Source organism: Vulpes lagopus, chromosome 3, assembly GCF_018345385.1.
Source record: "Vulpes lagopus strain Blue_001 chromosome 3, ASM1834538v1, whole genome shotgun sequence".
Classification (NCBI taxonomy): domain Eukaryota; kingdom Metazoa; phylum Chordata; class Mammalia; order Carnivora; family Canidae; genus Vulpes; species Vulpes lagopus.
In genome coordinates this window covers 118,137,164-118,151,078 of record NC_054826.1, presented here as the reverse complement: position 1 = coordinate 118,151,078, position 13,915 = coordinate 118,137,164, and the positions used below count along the sequence as shown (strand labels likewise).

The 13,915-nt window shown below is 46.8% G+C and overlaps 1 protein-coding gene across 9 annotated transcripts in view; it reads left to right on the top strand.

Moving 5' to 3' along the window:
* MRTFB (myocardin related transcription factor B) overlaps positions 1-13,915 on the top strand; it is a 253,324-nt gene that overhangs the window by 49,863 nt on the left and 189,546 nt on the right. For 4 of the 9 annotated variants that reach the window (XM_041750786.1, XM_041750783.1, XM_041750785.1 and 1 more), the window contains exon 1: positions 10,295-10,376. The exons of 1 other annotated variant lie outside the window; for it this stretch is intronic. The gene's annotated coding sequence lies outside the window, so the exon portion shown is untranslated. Of the gene's footprint in view, positions 1-9,933; positions 10,070-10,294; positions 10,377-10,472; positions 10,491-11,205; positions 11,360-13,915 lie in introns of those variants that run through there. 4 more of the 9 variants (XM_041750778.1, XM_041750779.1, XM_041750780.1 and 1 more) reach the window with 4 other exon arrangements.

Sequence of the window (13,915 nt, the reverse complement as noted above, 5' to 3'; positions counted from 1 at the left end):
GTGGGGGGTTCCATACTTAGTGCAGAGTTGGCCTAGGATTCTCTACTTCTCCCTCTGGATGCTCTCTCTCTTTATCTTGATAGAAGCGCGAACTCTTCTCACTGTAGCATTCCAGCTGTTCTCTCTTTAAATCTCAAGCCGAATTCGTAGGTTTTCAGGATGATCTGAAAGTTATCTAGGTAATTTGGTGGGGACAGGTGACTTGGGGACCCTACTCTTCTGCCATCTTGCCCCGCCTCTGGATTTATGGTTCTATTCTCAGCCAGCTTATGGCCTAGTATTCTTGTGATCCCTGTCCTGTCTCTTGGAACACACCAAGCTCCTTCCTGGCTCCAGACTTTGCAGGTGCTGTTCTCTCTACTTGGGGTCCTTCTTCTCCTCTTCTCGATATGTTCAGCTCCTTGGTGTCTCAATCTTGGTGTCATTACCTTAGAAATGCTTTTCCAGACCTTACTGATTTCCTTCACAGCCTTTGACACAGCTCACAATTACTTTAGTTTTCTTTTGTACTTTCTGGAATCTGTTCTCTTCTCTTAGGGAGTAAGCTCTCTGGGGACCAGAACTGTGGCTTGTTGTTGAATGAAACTCCCCCTCAAAACCCTCTCCCAAGAAATGGATAGCTCTTACGGGACTTATTTCTTTTCTTTCTTTTTTTTTTTAAGATTTTATTTATTTATTTGACAGAGAGATAGAGAGAGAGCACAAGTAGGCAAAGCAGCAGGCAGAGGGAGAGGGAGAAGCAGGCCCTCCACTGAGTAGAGAGCCAGATGTAGGGCTCGATCCCATGAGATCATGACCCAAGACAAAAAGGCAGGTACTTAACCAACTGAGCCACCCAGGCACCCCATTAAGGGTCTTATTTCTTACACCAATTTTAGAATGGGTGCTTTCCAGGTTGCTCCTAGAAAACCCTGTCAGCAACACCTATGTAAATTCAGCACCTCATTTTTTTTAAAAGATTTTATTTATTTATTTATTTATTTATTTATTTATTTATTTATTTAAGAGAGAGTGTATGAGTAGGAGGGAGAGAGAGAATCTCAAGCAGACTCTTTGCTGAGTGCAGAGCCCCACATGGGGCTCGATCTCACAACCTCGAGATCATTACTTTAACCAAAACCAAGAGTTGGATGCTTAACTGACTGAGCCACCAGGTGCCCCAGCACCTCATAAAAACAAACGAACAAACAAAAAACACTTTTTTAATTTTTTAATAATTTTAGACTTATGAAAAAGTTGCAAAAATAGCACAGCATTCCCGTGTACCCTTCACCCAGCACCTTAAAATATTAGTGTCTTTTAAACTATAGTACAGTGATCAAAACTAACAAATTAACATGAGTACAATATTATAAAGTAATCAATGAACTTTGTTCAGATTTCACCAGTTTTTTCCCTCTAATGTCCTTTTCCTGTCCAGGGTCCCACACTGCATCAAGTCATTGTGTCTCTTTAGGCCCCTCCAGTCCGTGACAACTCCTCAGGCTTTGTCTCTTATGACTTTGATACTTTTATCTTATTTGAACTCCAGTATAGTTAACATACAGTGTTATATTAGTTTCATGACTTTGACACTTTAAAGAAAATACCGGTCAGGTATTTTATAGAATGTCTCTCAGTTTGGGTTTGTCTGATGTTTTCTCAGGATACAACAGAGGTTGTGAGTTCTGGGGGAGGGTACCATGGAGTGAAGTGCCCTTCTTATCGAATTGCATCAGGGGTACATAAAAATATAAGTTAGTACTAGTGGTGTTAACCTCAATCACTTGATTAGCATGGTGTTTGTAGTTCTTCACCGTGAAGTCACTATTTTTCTCTTTATAGCTAATAAATACCTGAAGAGGGAAACTTCAAGGCTATCCTGTTTCTCCTCAAACTTCTGTCCACTTAAATTTTAGCACCCATGGGTGTATCTTACTGCAGCAATTACTGTGCTTTTCAATGGTGATTTTTAAAAAAATTTCCTCTTTCACTCTACGTGTATGTATGCATGTATGTGTGTATGTTTGTATGTATTTAGAGAGGAGTGGGGGTGTGAGCCAGCAGGGGAGGGGTAGAGGGAGAAGGAAAGAATCTTAAGCAGACTCCATGCTCAGCATGGAGCCCAACTCGGGGCTCTATCTCATGACCCTGAGATTGTGACCTGAGCTGAAATCAAGAGTTGGATGCTTAACCGACTGAGTCCAGGCACCTCTCACTCTACACTTATTAATTATAATTCTTCTTCAAGGAGAGAGACTCCCTACATCCCTTTTTTCCTTCTTTTCTTCCTTTCTCCAATATGAACTTAAAGGTATTTATTTTATTCTAAGGTTTATAATCCAATACTATTGTTTGTTGTCATTGTTGCTTTAATTGTTCCAGCTTTAGCCATTGGGAGCTCCATCCAGTTGGGCTCCTTTATCCTCTCAATAAGCACTCAAACTTTTTAAAGAAATTCTCTAATTTCTGGCACTGCATGGTGTTCCTGGCTCATTGTGTATTTTCCCTACTTCAGTTCTGGAAGAAACCACTTCTCCCAGGAGTTCTGGATCCTTTTATTGGAATATGGTGTTTAGATACCAACCTATGAGTGGTAAGGGTGCTCATTGTTACTGAGTAATCTTTGCTTCTAGGACCACTCAGTGTTCAGAGCTTGGAAATATGTATATCAATTCATGCAAACATACACATCTATATTTATATCTTTATATATCTAGCTTTCTATTTATTAAAAAACCTTAGTTTACTACCAGATTACTGATTTTAACTCAGTATCATAGGATCATTCCAGCCTCCCTCCTTATTTGTAATATTATTTATTTGCAACTTGTTTTTTTTTTTTTTTATTGAAGGGCTGATCCCTATATCTTGATAAATTATAAAACAGGTTCCCCTCTCATCCGTCCCCACTTTCTTTCTCCCCTGGGAATAGCTGACGTGAGAATACAATATTAAATGCTGGATGCTGCTGTCAGAAGCTAAATAGAAAAGAACCTAGCAGATTTGTGGTCCTTCTTAGTGCAAACAGCACTAATTACATACTTAATATATTAATGGCAGTAGGGTGCATGAGGTCGGCCCAGGCTCTAGAATGTAAGCTTATTGTTCCAGTCAGATGAGTTCGTTGAAATGGGAATACAAATTTATTTGAGCAGCTGTCTATCAACAAAATCTTGGGGGAGAAAAAAATCTTAGTTCTTCTGTTTTCTGCTCTAGCTCTCTGGAGAAAACTCTCACCTAATGGTCTTCTTACCTTGACCACTGTCTGTGCTTCTAGAAGCACTTGCTTCTTGTGGCTGCCTTCTTATCTCCTCATTGTTTTCTGCCCCTCCTTCTCCATAATGCATGCTGGTCTCTTTTCCTCTGACTCCCCATCTTTAGTTCCTTCCTTACAGACCTTCTGAACTTGCACCTGAAAGTGGATCCTAGCAGAGAATTTTCATGGCTGGGTCTTCAGAAACTTTTCCATCAGAAAAACCTCATTTACGTTTTTCCTTTATTTTGTTGTCAGAGGTTTGGTCTTTGTTCCCTCCCCTCCCTGTCCTTGTAGAGGTGTGGGGGAATTTTGTTTTTCCATTCTTTCATACCCACTTGGAGTCTTTCATCACAAAACCTCAGGAATGTTTTCTTGAAAACCCAAATTTTGCCCACCGTGATCCAGACTTATGAAAGATAAGGAAGGAAGGCAGGAGTTGCTCACTCTGATGGCATAAGGAATGTTTATTATTGAAACACGAAAGCCTAATTCTTTTAGTTCCCCCTGGGAAGAAAGAATTAAGCCCGTTCCAGGTATTATTTTTGTGTGTGCTATCAATGATTGCAGAAGTCTACAGGCCTATTTGACTGGGATCCAGCCACTCCCATAGCCAGGGGTGGGGGCCACCTTCACAGTGCTTGGGCTGACCACAAATGAACCCAGAGTACTCCAGAGCAGGAGGAAGTCAAGCCCAGGAGAAAGGGAGCCTCAGGAGAGCCCTATTTTCTTAGCTGCATCCAGGTAGCCTGGTACTGGCAGCACACACTTCCTGAGGAGCCAGCTGGGTAGCTTCCCAGGGGTACTAGGGGTGCTAAACCACTGTGGGCACTGAACCATCAATGAGACAATGAAGAACTCATTTCGAGAATTCCAAGAATACTCTCCATTCCTGGATGGAATGCTTAAGAAGTCACTTAGGCTTGGCAGGAAGGGAGGGAGCGTGTGGTAAGTAACATTAATAATGAGAGCTATGGGGCATGCTCAATAGTGGCAGTAGGTAATAATGAGACAACGACAGTAAAGGGGAACATGATAAATGTGGCTGGAATTTAATTCAGTTCTTATATTTCATTGAGTTCTCACAGTTGTGTGAGGCAGGTACCGTCATTGGTCCCATTTGACATTTAAGTACTGAGACTCAGAAGAGATTAAATATGGTGCTTGTGGTCCCAGAGCTACAAAGTGGCAGAGGCTGGATTAGAATCCCAAAGTGGCTTTCTGAGAAACACTTTGCTGGCAGTCTTCTTGGGAGGGTCTGTCTCATAAGTCCTAGGGCTTTGGTTTTGCTGACCTGTGTATTCAGGTGACTGTGGCTGATGCTGGTGCAGGAGTCTCTGCCCATTTCCACAGTGCTGGTCAGATGGCCCAGAGAAAGGAAGCCGCCAAGACCCCATCCTCACAAGGCTGCAATCTTATGGAGGAGGTGCATTCAAGCTATTTGTAGGACCACACTCTGGGGAATAATCACAGCACCTAGGATGGGGTCATCAAAATGCTCATCGGAGGTTTTGGCTGGTGTTTGGAGGCAGGGTGGCAGGCATGGAGGGAAGGCATACCAGGCAGAGAGACGAGCATGAGTCCCAAGCCCAGAAATGTGAAATAGCAGTCTGTGGAGTCCTCAGTGGTAGGAACCCTGTCCCACTCAACCATCACATGGTGAACCACTAGCAATGCAAGGGTCTTAGGCTTGCCAGTCCATCAGAATCACTGGGAAGCCCCATGAATATGCAGAGGCCAGGGCCCCACCCCAGACCTTTTGAGCCAGAATCTTCAGGACTGCTGCCTGAGCCTTCTTGCTTATCCAGCTGAGGTTGGAGCCATAGCAGATAAGTGTTTCTTGAGTAAACAGATGAGCACATGACCACACTGTATGTATCAATCAGGACAGACTAGAACATACTATGACAACCATCGACTCCCAACACGCAGTGGCTTAAAACAATAAAGGTTTGGGTTTTGCTCGCATTGCATGTCCAAGATGGGTTGGCTGGGGGCTCTACTCAACAGACCTGTAGTCCAGAAGTGACATCTACTCCTTCCACTCACACTCCTTGGCTGGATCTAGTCACATGACCCTACCCAAGTGTACCAGGAAGTTCCACTTTGCACATGCCCAGAAGGTTAGAAGCCAGAAGTCCCAGGTGAATGGCACAGATGACTGTCAGGCTCTAGGAAGCTGGTATCATTAACTCCATTTTCATGTCAAACTCATTTTCAGTGAGACTTCAGGAGCTTACTCAAGGCGAGATAGCAAATATGGAATGGGATTTGAGTTTGTTTTTAATTTTTTCCTGGCTAAAAGCCTTTTTTTTTTGTAACAAGGGTGGATAATGCACGGCGTTAAACATAGTGGTTAAAAGAAAGCCTGGGATCTGGATTGCCTCCAGAACTTGAGCTCTGTCACTTACCAGAGGTGGGAGCTGGGCAAGTAACAGAACCACTTTGCGCCCATTAGAGAGGGAGAACCAAAGGATGGTAAGGGCAAAGGAAGGATATGTTTTCTGGAATAAACTGTTTGGAATCAGGTCATTCTTACCTGAGTGGGATTGATATTGTGCAGGGGTGAGAGGGATAGATGTAAAAAGTTGGTCAGGATTTTGGGCAGCTCCTGACATAGCCAGGGAAGAGGTACCTCCATTCTCCATAAGCTGCTTCTCTCCTCCTTGCACCAGCATGAATGTTTGGCTGCAAGGACCAGAGAAGCCAACTCAAGTTGACTTAACCACATGCTTTAGCTCAGGGAAGGGGGACATCCAGGGCCTTATAGGTCTGGGGTCAGCACAGCAGCTTGGTGATGTAGCCAACGACCCAAGACCTTTGGTTTCTCTGTTTCTCTGCCAGTTAGACCCTATCTTATCCCACAGCTGTGGGAAAAGTCATTAGTGGCAATGAAGTTTCCACAGAAGGCAGGGAGAGCGAGCTGGCTTCCTGGTTCTCTCTCTTACAGCAGAGAAAGTTCCCCTCGCCACTGCCCTAGTGAGTCTATCTCCGAGTCTCTTAGGCCCCACTTGGCTTTGGCCTGTGAGGGGTCAGTGATCTTGCGGGGAATGCTAGCTGGTTTAAGCAGAGAGGGGAATGTAATAAAGGATGTTAGGTATCCCACAGAATCATTGTGAGGGCTGGGGAAAAGAGATCGGGACTAAGCTTCTAGGAAATATGCCCCAAACCACACTGCAGGCCTGGCCTCAAGAGCTAACCACCACCCTGCCTGAGCTTGCTGTCACTGCAACCACTACTGCCGTCAGCACTGGTGCAGTTTCTCCATGGGGAGTTTCTACCCCCGCCATCCCCCAAACTGGCTGCTCTGGCCACCAGTCACTCTAACACAACTGAGGCTCAAGACCGGATTCAGTCTCGTGTGATGCATCTGGCCGGCAGAGCCTATGTCATATCCCTTGTTCTGGTTGCAAGGGAGGCAGATGTGCATCCTGCCTTCTACACTGTGGTGCCAGGACTTCTAATGTGCTACTTCCTCAAATACAGATTGGCTAGCCATATGACAGCTGTGTCACTACAGCCTGCCCATCCGTGACCAAGTGCTGGTGGGGCAGAGGTGGTAGGGTTCCATGATAAGCTTGGATTGCCAATGGGGCAGGATGTGTATTTGGGGACCAATGTCATGGCTCACCATACTCTTCCACCTCTAGTCGAGTTTCCTACTCTCCACTGTCCCCACATGCTCATGGTATGTACAGGTGTGGGATGCCTCTTAAAGGCCCCAGTGCACCCTGCCTTCCCAGCCACCAAAACTTACCCACTCCTTGCTGATCCATACTCTCTCTCCTTATCTCTGGAATGATCTCCCCTTGCTTCCCTGCCTAGTTCACTTTGCTGCATTCTTTAAAACTTGGTTCAAGCAAGTTCTTTCCTACCCTTCCATCCATCCTGCCTTTTTCCCCCCCTTTTGATTACTTGCTCTTCTTCTTCATTCTATTTATCATATAGTATTTCAATACCCCTTGGTTGAATTATTGGTCTTCCTCTAGGCCATCCATGTGATGCCGGACTGTGCCTGCCCGACAGACTGCTACTGATGTAGTAACTGGCACTTAAGCGCTTAATATGTTTTTATTGAATGAAAGAGCACTAGACAAATTGCATTATAAAATTTCTCCTAGATCAAAAGGCATTAATAGTGCTTTTTGGAAGTGATACCTCAGAGGTGTGCATATTAGAATCACCCTAGGACCTTTTGTTTGCTTTTGTGCTGTCCAAATGGTAATGCCCTTTATGGATGCTGCTGTGTTCACCCCTTCACCAATGAGACCTCCATAGCAAGACATTGCCATTCATGGGAATGCATCGCATGTCTTGTGTCAGGGTAGAAATCTTACTTTGTTTGGACGGTACAATGGCCTGAGTGTGTGGCAGCTTCATTTCCTGTAAAAAACCTTTTAACCAGTCGTGATGTCACTGTGGTTATATTAATCTCCAACCTCACTGAAATTTTAAGAAGTTTCAGATTAAATTTTTTTTTTCTTCTTGCTTTTGCCAACAACTTAAAAATATTTGGGTAGCTTTTCCTCTATAAGGGGAGCCTTTTATAACTCTGGCTCCCAGCCTCCCAGGAAACAGGGATGAGAGACTGCAGCAGAGCTTCAGGAGCGTCTGGTCTCTCTCCCCAATCAAGGGCTGGGGGGAGGGGTTGTGGGGGTCATTTTGCCCATTAAAGAGAATTTATTGTTTGCTAGAAACTAATTTTATTTCCATGCCTGAGCAGATAAGGTCATATTCTCCAACTTGATTGGGAATGTGTATTGGGAGATAGGAAAGAGTAAAACATCACCGGCATCGCCCCCGTGGTAATAATGGCTGTAATTTACTGAGGGCTTAATCAGTGCAAGGCACTTTTCTACATGCTTCATGTATATGAACTTGGCTAATCCTCCCAGCATCCTCTTTCTATCCTTATTTTAGATGAGAATAGTGAAGCACACTCCACCCATAGGAGAACATATGGTATCTTATACAGGAGCCCTGATCTCAGGGGATTTCCTGGTTTTCAGTTTCATGAAGACACAGGCATTTGGGCCAGTGAAGAACCTTTTTAGTGACAGAAGCCAAAGTCTGCTGTTCTGGGGACAGACTAATCTGGAGTTCAACCCCAGCCTTCCCACTTACCGACTGTGTGCCCTCGGGCAATTTCACTCCTCTCTTAGCCCCTTGACTTCTTTATCTGAAACAGGGGACAACCATGCCTCCCACAAGGGGTTTTCGGGAGGACTAAGTGAATTAATAAATGGATAGTACCTGGAGCGGTGCTTGGCACCTGGTAGCTGCCCACCAGATATGGTTTCCCCTTCCTCTCTGACTTTCTCCATCAGGTGGTTTGGGTAGTTTTGGCACATGGAGGGACACCCATAACCTCTGGTCTATAGAGGCCCTGTTTCTGGAGAGTGGACAGTCCCATGTTTGCTGATGTGACTGGCAGGTGGAGGAGTAGTTAAAACCTCCAAGGCTCTTGATTTTTAAAAAAATATTTTATTTATTTATTTATTCATGAGAGATAGAGAGTGAGAGAGGCAGAGGGAGAAGCAGGTTCCATGCAGGGAGCCCGACGTGGTACTCGATCCCAGGACTCCAGGATCATGCCCTGGGCTGAAGGCAGGCGCTAAACCACTGAGCCACCCGGGGATCCCCTAAGGCTCTTGATTTTATAGCAGCTTGCTGGCCCAGATGAACTAGCTCATGCTCACTCATGGGACTTTGGTGCCAGGCAGTACTGGGCTCTGGACTCAGGCTCAGGTTCATATCCTGTCTCACGATGGGAGCTCAGGCCAATTTTTCCATCTTCCCCAGTCTCCATTGTCCTATGAAGAATATTTCCCATGAAGAATTAACTTGGAAGAATATTGGTAGCAACCGTGAAAGGCCCTCAATAAATGCTAGCCCCTTTGCTTTAGAAACAATTAGATAGGGGCACCTGGGTGGCTCCCATGGTTAAGTGCCCAACTCTTGATTCTGGCTTAGGTCATGACCTTAGGGTTCTGGGATTGAGCCCCAGGTAGCACTTCATGCCCAATGGGGAGCCTGCTTGAGGCTTTGCTCTTTGCCCCTCCTCCTGCACTCTCCCTCTCTGTCAAGTAAATCGAATTTTTAAGAGAAACTATCATCTAATGTTAAGAGTTTACTCCTGGAAAGAAGACACACCTTTCTCTGCATCCCCTGACATCATGTGTATTCTAGTACTACGTCCTGTGTCCTATTCTACTGTGCTCCCTACAATCAAAATGCCACCAGTCCAGAGAGGAGACAACGGAATATAAGAATACAGTCGCATAGTTTGCAGGACTCTCTACGGAGTCTGGCACAGGGAGGCCTTCCTTAGAGAGCTCATGCAATACGGGAGAAGCACTTTCTGGACAGCAGATCCGTAAAACCGTAAGGGATGCTAGCAGCTGGCCTCCTAGGGAGCGCCTGCCTCCTCTCACCTTGGGGAATCTTGGGAGGAAAGGAAAGACTCAGCACGCTCAGCCCAAGGAGGGCCAAGGCCAGAGCCTGGGGTTGTCATGGAGGCAAAAAAAAAGGGGGGGGGGTTTGGCTTGGGCGTCTGACAACCCCGGATGCCCATGCCCAGCAGTGTGACCTGGAGCTACTGAGCGTAGCCAAGCCTCCGTTTTCTGCCCTCTGGAGCGAGGAGGACGGTAACAGCCAGTCCGTGGGGCTGCGGTGAGGACCCTCGGGGAGCCGCAGCAGTCCTCCGCGCCCAGGAAGCACCCCAAGCCGGGCTGCTGGGGTTGCTGCGGTCGGCGCGCTCCGAGCCGCTCGCTGCAAGGGCTCGCGGGTCCGGGGCCCGGGCAGGCGCATGCGCACGCGCGCCCGGGCGGCCAGGTGAGGGGAGTCGGCCGCCGCGCACCTGGCTTTTAACCCTTCGCGGCCACGGACGCGGGCGGAATGGCTGCAGGAACCGGGACGCGGGGTCGCGGGCCGGGCTCGGCCTGAGCCCGCGGCGGGGAGGGGGGGCCGCTCCGGGGTCGGCGCGCCGTGCGGGTTCCTGGCCGGGGTCTGCGCCGGCGGCGCGGCGGCGCGGGGAGGGCGGGGGGAGCGCGGAGGGGAGCGAAGTCTCGCGAGATCGCGCGCGGCGGCGGCGGCGGCGGCGGCGGCGGCGGCGGCGGCGGCGGCGGCGGCGGCCCGGGAGGTGAGCTGCGGCGGGCGGCGGCGGGCGTTGGGGGCTGAGAGCGGCGGAGGCCGAGGGCCGGGCGGGGGAGCGAGGGAGCGGGCTCGTCCGGGGAGGCCGCCGCGGAGCCGCTCGGTGCGAGCCGTCCCGGGACCCGCGCGGGCGGCGGGCGGGCGGGGCGGGGCGGCCGGGCCGGGGCCGCGGGGTCGCCCGGGTCCGTCCCCTGGGCAGCGGGTGCGACCCCGGGTGCCCGCGCTCGCTTCCCTCCGGGGGCGGGGTTGGCGCCCGGACGCGGCGCCGCTGGCCGGGGCAACTCGACCTACGGAGCCTCCGCGGTCCGCCGGGCGCGTAACTTGCGCGGCTCCCGGGCTGCACGGAGCCCCGCTGCGGGGAAGCGCGGGGCGGGGGCTTGGGGCTTGGGGCTTGGGGCGCGGGCACTGCGACCCCGGCGCCCACGCCCGGTCCCAGCCTCCAGCCTCCAGCCTCCTCCCCGCCCCCACTCGCAGGGCTCCGGGCTCCGGGCTCGGGTGACTTCCATTCCTGGAGCCCCAGCTGGGCTGCAGGAGGTGTGCACGAGCCCCCCTGGGGTTGGGTGCAGCGTGCCCTAGGACTTCCTGGGGGGAAGGCGTTTGCCTTTTTTTTTGTTGTTGTTATATTCCAAGAAGGGTCGCTGCTGACCTCCACATGGTCAAAAACTCTTGTTTGGCCCTGCATGAGACCAGAAGCAGACTTGGAGCAGCAGAGCAGCAGAGGGTGTACATGGTGGGGGGGAGGGGGTTGTCAGGCCGAATGCAAGTGGGACGTTGGAGCCCCAGGGCTCTCTCCTTAAGCAAAGGAAACTTTTTTTTTTTTTTTTAAGTTTGGTTTTTCGTTAGGCACAGGATTCCGACTCTGGAAGCAGCGGTTCTCAACGTTGTCAGAACCAAGGCCCCTCCCCTTGGCTGCAGACTTCTTGTAAAGCCCACTTTACCGCCCTGAAATATGAAACTCCTCCACAGTGCAACGTATGTACGCGCGTAATTGAAAAATCAGTGTGATGCTCCAGTTTAAATGGAAGGGAGAGATAGAGGAACAATCTACCGACAGGCGCGGCCACGCGCGTGCGTGTGCCAGAAGAGAGCGTGCACCGGGCGCTTGCACCTGCTTCCTAACTTGCTTCCTAGCTTGCACCTGCTTCCTAACGAAGACGTGTGTAGATGGAAGAGTAGTAAAGCTGTCAGTGATTTCAAACAAGAAAAGAAAGAGCAGGGATACACACACACACACACACACACACACACACACACACCCTGGCATTGAGGAGGAAGGAAGGAGGAGGGGGTTGACACCTGAGTGTTAGGGTAACCCATTTATGATAAGAAAGACAGAAGCAGCTTAGAGTGAAATAAGGACAACAGGCCAAGATAAATTACAGACTCGGTCAGCCCATAAATAATAATGTCAGTATAATGCCTCCACGGGGGCCGTATTTTCTGTCTACGTTGTATGGCACCTTTTGTGTTGCACGCTTTGAAGTGCTGCTGCTCTGAGGCACAGTGCTGGATTCCTACCACTTATCATTGATAACGGGTAAAAGATGGAGTTTTTTGGAATCATTGTGGATGTCCCCTTAGTTCAAGGCATGCTCGGTATTACGATGTTGAGTTGACCATGTGTGATGTGAGGAAACGGCGACTAATTTCAGACATTCTATCCCAACATGTCTCACATTAGCTACCTTCTCCTAAATTACTGGAGTTTTCCCCATAATCCCTTATACAGACTTTTCAGTTTTATGTTCTAAAGGAATGCCAGTTTATAGTGATTAATCTGGCTGGACATTGAAAAGATTCTCAGGATGAGGATGGATCCTCACTATGTGGTCTATTCCGTAGGTTGTATGAAGTTCAGCATCCTGGCCCCCAAACACTAAATGCCAGTGTTTCCCATAGTTACTTTTATATCTAAGCATATATCTTAGGGGACAGTACCAGCCCCCCTGAGGTCTACTCTAAACAGCGATCCACTGTCTACCCAGTTATAACAGGAAAGGGTATAGAATTTAACAATTTTCGTTGGGGAAAAAAAATTTTCCCCCTTTTCTTTCTGAAGTAACTGACACACCAGAAAGGCTCTTGGCTCCTGACACTCTCTTTGATGATTCTAGAATCTCAGATGGGAGATGAGGTTAGTCCCTATGACCCTTTGTCTGAAAAATTTGCTTCATTGAGGTTCTTGTTAGAAATGCTGAACTAAACACTTAGTGAGGAGTATGAGGTTAGAATGGAATTGGGAAGTGATAGTGATAATGTGTAGAATAACTTAAAAAGGTCTCAGTTAAAGTAAAATACAAATCAGTGTAACCACTTATTAAGTAACCTTTTTTTTTCTTGCTAGTATCCATATTAGAGAATTTAGAAAATGTAGGTGTGTACAAAGGTGACAGTTAAAATATCCTGTAATCACCTTGGCCCTCAGTCCTCCTAATGTGGTTTGTTAGAAATTGTCTTTTTCTTTGAAACTCTTTATCTTGGTGCCAGGAGGAAAATGCTGAGTCAAAAAGTTCAAGTCAGACAAATATATAGCTATAGATTAATGTTGCACATTCCTTCAACTCTTGTTAAATCTGCAAAGCAAACTTACTTTTTTTTGTTGAATGGATGAGATGCTGTGAGATGTTTATTATTCATTGCTCCTTACTTTTGAAAGGTGCTATGGAAACAAATACTCTTGTCAAAATAGAACTATAACATGTTAAATTGACAGGAGATAGATAAATTGAATACTTTTGGATTGGAGAATTATCCAGATTGAGAGCAATTAACTTTTATTACTTTGAGCAAGCAGTATCATATTGCAGGGTAAAAAGAGGTCACTCTTTTTTTTTTTCTTTACTACTTTTTAAAATCACTACTTTAAAATATATATACATATGTATATCTGTGCAAAAATTAAATAATATGAATTGCAGAGATGCTAAAACTTCCAGTTTTTGGGTGTGGACATATTGGTAAATGGAAAAATCCAAGCCTTTATGGAGGAAAAGGAATAACTTACTATGTACATAGCTTTGAGCTTTATAATCAAGTTATTTCATTACTTTTTAAGATACATATCTAAAATGGAATGCTATCTTAAAATTGGCATGTCATGTTTTAATTGGCAACTTTTCATAACAGTTCATAAAATAATAGTGTGTATGAGAATTGATGGTGTCTTATATTCAGTGAAGTAGGGAATATATAGAAATATCAGCACATTGATTAATATTTAACACAAAAAAATTTATCCCAAGTGTGACTTGCAAAATAAAGACACACAACATTTTTAGATACTTTCACCTAGGCTAGAATTCTTTACTTAGAAGATTCCTATAAAAAAGTACCCCCCCCCCCCCATGTAAAGCAAATGAAACATCAGTTTATCGTTTATAAAAAGAACAATCTTTTAGAAGATGTTTAGAAAGAAAGTGCTTGGTGCTTTTTCATGGAGAGCAGGTGGTGTGGCCAGTGGATTTGAGGTAAAGTTCATCAGAGTATAATCTGACCGATGTAAGAATATAGGCTTTGTGTGTGTGTGTG